Here is a 7,994-nt window from a genome sequence, read left to right on the forward strand (position 1 = left end):
AAAATGACAACACAAAAACCATTGACTTCTTCAAATCCTACTCATTCTTTTGTGAACACATACCTCTAAGTAAACTTTATTTTCCATTATTTTAGCTCACAGTGTATTATAATAAAAGAAGAAAATTTAGGGCACTGGGGCTTTGAGAAGATATTAGCTAAGGGAGCTATTAGGTTAGCAATACGGACAGGAGGAGAAATGACAACAGACAGACAAGGAAGATACAGAAAAATAAACATGTTGTAACAACGCCTCTGTGAATTTGGCTCAGTGAAATACTCAATGTTCCTAATGAAGACCTGAGTCATTAAGAAAAGAGTCAGTTATGCGAGTGCCATGCTCTACTTCTTAAGGAGCCAGGTCAATATTTTTGTACATTTTAGGAAAAGTTCCTTCAAAAATGTTCAAATAAAAAATGTTGCTATTCGAACAAGTGAATTTCACAAAATAACAATTTTATAGCTGCAAGGGAAATTAGCAATGGTGATTTGGGTCCAAGGTGTTTGGATTGTATCGTTGCACCTTCTAGTACTGTATTCCAAGGGGAGAGGTCAAGTGGACAGGTTTCTGAAATCCGGTTCTTACTTCAAATAGAACATTTCCTTCTTTTTTTCTATAATGTATTGGTGCTTCTCTTCAATTTTAAACTGCTTCTTCCAGTTTTGCAAGTTTAAAAAACCAGCAATCTTTTCTAACTCCTTCATTCGACATATAAAGAAATACAAAGACATAAAGTTCATTCACTAGATTCAACAAACATATTGACTGTTTACTATATGTCAACCCACATGTCAGGCACTGGGGTTTCAAAACCAGAGGAAATACTGTTTTAGTCTTCTGCAAGCTCATAGTCTGTAAGGCGAGGGGTATAAGAAGGCAGCAGAGTAGGAGAGGGACATTCATGTAAATAATTACCATACTACAGGAGCACAGAGGAAGTAGCGCCTAACTCTGCTCAGGTGTAGGTGGGGGGCGTCAGGGGATGGTTCAGAGAGAAGATGATGCCAAACTGAGTGTTGACAATGAGTAAAAGCTTGCCTGTCAGAGAAGTTAGGGAATTCCAGATACAAGACATAACACCTGCAAGGGTACAGAAATGTGAAAGCCCCAGAGAAGTTAAATGACTTGGCAAAGGTCATTTAGTGAGTTAATTACAGAGCCAGCACTGGGAGCCTAAGTTTCTTGCCATCCAGGCTTCTTGCTCCAGTTATCTGGATAATGTATGTAAATGAATCCATCATTTCTAAGTGATGGCAAAAACAAGGGCACACTTGATGTCATATTTAGGAGCTCAAATATTTTTCTATCGTGGATGTGTGACCGAAGAACTGGGCATAAAATCTTCTGTTGCTGAATTAGTCAGATGTGTCCTCCCCCTCCAAGCTCTCACTTAGTGTCCCTTTCAGTTGTCTGACTTCCCTGGCCTGGGGCACTGGCCTTCAGAGTCTCTCCTTGCTGTCACTGTTCTTCCCTGCCTGTGTTTTGAAGGAAGGGAGGGAGGGAGACGAGACGTTAAGGCACACGGTGGCACATGTCAGATAAGAGCAACACGATGGAAGACAGAAATGAAAATGGTCATAACATATGCAGCAGACAATGCTTCATACACAGAACGTCTAGATATACCAGGAGAATAAGAATTACAGAAAAGTAGTAAATGCAAGAGGCCCTTGAAAATGATGACTGATCTGTTGAAGCTACAGTTAGAGATAATCTTAGCATGATGATCATGACAAAGATGTTTAAAATGATATAGATGATAAGGACTCTTTTGTTAGTATGACCCCTAAATTCATTTAGATTCTCAGGTAAAGAGAGGAGATACCAACTCTGACATTTAAATCAGTACCTACATGTCTCCAAATTTTGTTTTAAGAAATAGACACTAAATCATAAAAACGGGATTGTAACTAAACTACAGTTATGTACCACGTAGCAATGTTTCAGTAGACGACGACTGCATATATGACAGTGGTCCTATAAGATTGTAATGGAGCTGCCCTACTATACAGGGGGACCATTTTTATCTTTTATACCATATTTTTACTGTACCTTTTCTGTGTTTAGCTATGTTTAGATTCATAAATACTTACCGTTGTGTTACCATTGCCTACAGTATTCAGTATAGTAACATGCCGGACAGATTTGTAGCCCAGAGCAATAGGCCATACCTATAGCCTGGGTTTGTAGTAGACTATTCCATCTAGGTTTATGTAAGTACACTCTATGATGTTCGCACAACAACAAAATTGCCTAAAGACACATTTCTCAGGACATGCTTCTGTCATTAGGTGATGCATGAGTGTGTATCATTCACCCATTATGAGGCCTTTAATCAACTCTGGGAAAAACGAAAAGTTTTCTTGAATATCCTCCCACCTACTATTATTCTCCTTTCTCCTACCTGGAACAGCCCCTGTATGTCCCCCAGGCACTTGTACCCCATACTCTTCTCTTGCTACGCCAGGTTCCCAACTTTAGACTCTACAGATACATGCCAAATTTTATAAGGAACAAATCTGATTTAACACATTAAATACAAAGATATAAATAACTCACAGTTTCTCTAACTCTAGGAGTAACAATTAAGTCCCCATATTCAGAGTCCCCCCAAAATGTATCCAGGCCCAAAAGGGGACATGAAGAGGTTATTTATTCCACATTATTTATGTGGCAGGGAGTTCAGGTCAACCTTGGCAGCCACCCCTGTGAAAGCAAGAAGTTAATAAAGTGGATAAAAAGCATGGATTACTGTGGATCTATTAGAAGGAACAGATTACATATACATGTAGAAACAAACTGGATCTTGAAAAATGATAATAAAAAGAGTAAAAAGCCGAATGCAATATAGTTCAGTACCCATTAATAATTAAAAATATTTGTACACAAAACAACAAAACACATTATATAAGAACACATATAAGCAAGGATGTACATAAATGTGTTAGAATGGTGACCTCTGGGAGACCAGAGAAGAGAGTAGAGAATAGGAATCAGAGAGAACAAATAAATAAAAGTAGACAAACACAGGTATAAGAAAGGGGCCTTGCACAGACCAATGAAGATAATGTGCCACACGCCAAGGTGTTAATTCAACTCTTTGCCCTATGGGGTCCAAAACAACGACTTTGACTGTGGGGATGACAACTTCTACTACAACTACCACCCCCACCAAAAATAATAATAATGATAACAAAAGTCTTTTCTTTGTATAGCTAGATAATCAGGCAATGCAATAAAATTACCAAAAGAAATGATGTTTTGGAAATATATATTGGGAGAGGAACACCTTACACATATCCCTAAAATGCCTAAAATTCGGTAGAAATGACTACTTAATTTGTCTTTGTTTAAGATCAGCACCAGAACACTTTGGTTAATATAGCAAATCTGTACAAAGCTATATAGATTTTTCTATGTATACCTTTACCCAAGCTCCTACAAGTTGAGCATCCCTAATTAGAAATCTAAAATGCTCCAAAAATCTGAAACTTTCTGAGTACCAACGTGATGCCACAGTGAAAAATTCCACACCTGACATCATATGATGGGTCACATATTTTATTAAAAATATTGAATAAAATTATCTTCAAGCTGTGTGTATAAGGTGTACATGAAATATATATGAATTTCTTGTTTAGAATTGGGTCTCATCCCCAAGGTATCTCATTATGTATATGCAAATATTCTAAAATCTAGAAAAATCCAAAGTCCAAAACACTTCCGGTCCCAAGCACTTCAGATAAGGAACACTCAACATTCATTGATTGTTGTAGTCAGCTGAATGGTGGCCCCTTAAAAGATATGTTCATGTCCTAATCCCCAGAACCTGTGAATGTTACAATACTATATTTGGATAAAGAGTCTTTGCAAGTGTAATTAAGTTAAATGTTTCGAGATGATGAGAAAAACTTGGATTATACAGGTAGGTCCAAACATCAATGACAAGTGTCCTTATAAAAGATACACAGAGAAGACAGACGAAGAGGAGAAGGTGCTATAAAGATGGACACCACAGCTGAGGCATAGGGAGTCTGTGGCCTTAAGGCGAAATGTGGCCTTCTAGGTCTTTAAGTGTGGCCTTTTAACTGAATCCAAATTTTGCAGAATAAATCCTTTTATTAAAAGAGGTGCAGCAGAGAAAGATGAAGCTTTTCTTGCCTACTTTGCTGCTTAAAAAAGAAGAATCTTGAAATCAGAAGGCTGCAGGTTCCTCACTCCTTGGAGTTGTCAACAGAAGACAGAAGGTTTATTCTGAGCCAAATTCGAGGACCATGGCCTGGAGCCATGCCCAAGATGCCTTGAGCAAGTGGACTCACTGTGGCTAGGTTACAGTTTGGTTTTATACATTTTGGGGAGACAGGAATTGCAGGTAAAGTCATAAATCAATATATGAAAGGCTCACATTGGTTTGGCTCAAAATGGTGGGACATCTGTAAGTGAGGGCTTACAAGTCATAGATGGATTTAGGGATTCTTTAGTTAACAATTGGCTGAAAGAGTTAGGCTTTGTCCAAAAGACTAGGAATCAGCAGAAAGGAATGCTTGAGTTAAAATAAGGATCTTCCATCTTTTATGTGATACTAATACCAGAATCAGGTTGGAAAGTAAACCACATCATAAAAACCTGTTTACTGAGATTTTATCATTTGTAGGTGTGACTCACCAGGCCCCCTTAGAAAGAAAGTTTTGGGGCAAAGAAAAAGATAAGAGTTCAGTCCTCAAAGTTAAATGGGCATAAGCCAAAGAAGTTAGCAACCATCAGAAACCAGAAAGTCATAAAGCAGATTCTCCCATAGAGCCTCCAGATGGCAGGTAGCCCTGCCATCACCTTGATTTCAGACTTCTGATCTCCAGAATTGTGGGAATAAATTGTTGTTTTTTTAAGTCACTGATTTTGGGGTAATTTGTTACAGCAGCCAAAGGAAACTAACATAACTATCTTTGAGTATAGTGAAATTGAGGCTATTTAGGCCCAATATGCTAATGCTAATTATTTAAATTTTGTTGTTCTCTCACTATCAAGGTGAAAAGCACTCTACTCTGAATTCCTGAAGAGACTCAATCCTTTCATCAAAGCCTTTTTCCGGCTGACATATGTCCATCCTAATACCTCCACGGCTACAGCCTATCTCTTAGCATTAATTATAATGACTTTCATGTACAAAGTCCTTTAAAATATACACATTCTTTACCATCCATCCCTCAGTTTTATCTTTGGGATAACCCCGTGTGATAAATATCGAATGTATTGCAATCCCCACTCTATAAGTTGAAAAGCTTGGACTTAAACTGAAATTACCATCTAATTATTTATCAGATATTTATTGGGTGCATATTCTACACCAGGCCTCCTGTTAAGTCCTGGCAATATAGAATTCATTTGTTCAACTACAAAATATTAGGCGCTCTGCCAAACACTGGAATAAAATGGAAAACAAGGTGGATGTGTCCTGGCTATAAAGTTCAATCTTTAGGCAGACATTCATCAGGTAATCACATATACAAATATACAAATACAAATCATGATTGGTGATGAATAATGATGGAATGCTGTCAGAGAGTGTAGGAGGGGCATAGAATAAGTGACAAAACCCCTGCTCTAAAGGAACTTAACAACAGAGCAGGAGAAAGGGCCAAGCGAAGGAAAGGTTAAAATACAATGTGGCTGAGTATTCTCGCGAGAAGTCTGAGGGCGGCAGTGATGGCGGCGGCGGGAAGTAGACCGGCTCGGGAGCACTGCAAACGCAACAGCGGCAAAAGAGGAAGCGGGTGGCCGCAGTAGCAACTGCTCTGGCCGGAGAGGGGACGTTGGCTGCTCCGGCAGCTGAGCCCAGTTCCAGAAAGACTGAAAGCCAGGATGCAATCTTGGTTGATGTCAGTGGTGGTTTGGAGACAAAATCCTCTAATGGAAAAGTACACTAGAAGGTGCTGGGGATACTTCAGAGGTGATGGATGCTCAGTGGATGAAGAGAATTGCCGACATTTGAGAGAGGTACAGCTGCAATGTGGGATATATACAAAATGGTTCATGGCAGACACCCTTGGCATGGATACCTCACCCTGTCTACCTTTCATGACCAGCTACAGTTTTCACTCTAGTGTATGCCATCATAGTGGGAATACCTGTTTCCTCTGGAAGCAAGCAAACTGGAAGGAAATGTGCCTGAGTGAATAGTCCAACCTAACATGACAGTTCCGAACACAGGATGAACATCCAAAACCATGTTCTCTAAAGATAAGGCTATCATACCATTTATTGGTAAATACTGGGAGTGCATGATGACCAGACAGAGACCTGGGAAAATGATTTGACCAAATAACATTGTTAAAGCAATGAATAAATAAAGAGATGTATTCTTGGTAAAGGAACACCCTGATCCTGGGAGTAAAGACCCAGCAAAATATTACCACAAATGTTGACTTTTGGATCAGGATCTTAGTAACATCGGCCCTGTTTATGACAATCAAAAACAAAGCAGTGCGGTGTCTATTGGTGGGAATTTAAATGGGGGAATCGCAGCAGGAAGCAGTGGAAAAGGAAGAGGCGCTAAGCTCAAACAGCAGGATAGAGGGACCACAGGGCCACCAAGAGGGTCCTTTTGTTTTCTGCTCAGTGCCTTCCCCCTCGTGGCTGCTCCTTGGATCACCTGTTTAACAAAGATGGCTGTCGATATATTCTAGCTGAGCCTGATCCCCATGCCCCCGACCCTGAGATGCTTGAACTTGAGGGATGGGCAGGAAAACCTATTCCTGGAGACCTCTACAGAACCAACTTGTATGAACGGGTTTTGTTAGCCCTACGTGATCGAGCTCCTCCTCAGTTTAAGATCTTGGATAACGGGCTGACTGTGGTTGGAGAGAAGGGTTGCTCTATGGTGCAGTTCTTTTATGGGGTATGAAAAGGTGCCTGATACTTTGAAATCACCGTGGATGAGATGCCTCCAGACACCCTGCCAGACTGGGTTGGTCCCAGCCCTTAGGTAATCTTCAAGCTCCCTTACATTATGATAAGTTTAGCTTTCTTGGCAGAGCAAAAAAGGGAGCCAAGTTCCACCAGTCCGTCCACTGGCAAACACCGCTCTTCTGGCTATGGACAGGGATACATCCTGGGATTTTATATTAACCTTCCTGAAGATACAGCGACAGCCAATCATTGTCTGATACTTATAAAGATAAGGCTTTGATAAAGTTCAAGAGTTGTCTGTATTTTGAGGAAAAAGACTTGGTGGATAAAGGAGAGAAGAGCCTAAAGCAGACTCCTAAATGGTGTCACTCAAGGTGTGGCTTACACAGATATTTTTGAGGGGGTTTACTTTTCAGCCATCTCACTGTACGAAAGCTGCACAGTTTCCATCAACTTTGGACGGTGCTTCAAGTACCCTCCAACGGACCTCGCTTATCACCCTATGAGTGACATGGGCTGGGACGCTGTGGTGGAGCACACCCCGGCTGATGTACCACATGGAGACAGAAGTGGATGGTAGGCGCAAGTGCACTGTGGGAACCCTGACCAGCCAGGTTCCCCTTCCTTTCAGACACGGACTTTCTGGGGAAGAACACTGGGGTTTTTGTTATTATTTTTGAACTGTCCCGATGTTCTTCCAAAGTTGCTGCAGAACACAGCCTCTCCTTTTAGCAAGTTAACGGGCTGGGCAAGACTGTGAGTGGCTCTCTGCCCTTCAGCATTTTCTCCCCATTTCCAGCGACTGCTCTTATTTTGTGTGCCATAAGCCAACAACTGCTGACCCCAGGACCCTGTAAGTTCCCTGTGAAATTGGTGCCATACCACATACCCTGCCAGCTAGGTCTTGTTACCTTTCTGTATTTTCTAAGGAGTGAATAATCTTGTCCAAATGACTAACTTATTTAAAGACATTTCCTTCTGTGGTCATTGAGTCCATCTTACCTATTTTCCAAGGAAGTGGTGGGCCTGTTTCTGAGAATAGCTGAAATCAATGGCTGCACATTCCAAATCAATCTAAAAGCTATTTC

At 40.6% G+C, this 7,994-nt stretch overlaps 1 pseudogene; it reads left to right on the plus strand.

Annotated features, from left to right (window-relative positions):
* The first annotated feature begins 5,777 nt into the window (after nucleotides 1-5,777).
* Nucleotides 5,778-7,512, plus strand: LOC105817141 (annotated as a pseudogene).
* Nucleotides 7,513-7,994: the final 482 nt, after the last annotated feature.

This window comes from Propithecus coquereli, unplaced genomic scaffold (genome assembly GCF_000956105.1).
Source record: "Propithecus coquereli isolate 6110/MARCELLA unplaced genomic scaffold, Pcoq_1.0 Scaffold4, whole genome shotgun sequence".
NCBI classification, from domain to species: Eukaryota; Metazoa; Chordata; class Mammalia; order Primates; family Indriidae; genus Propithecus; species Propithecus coquereli.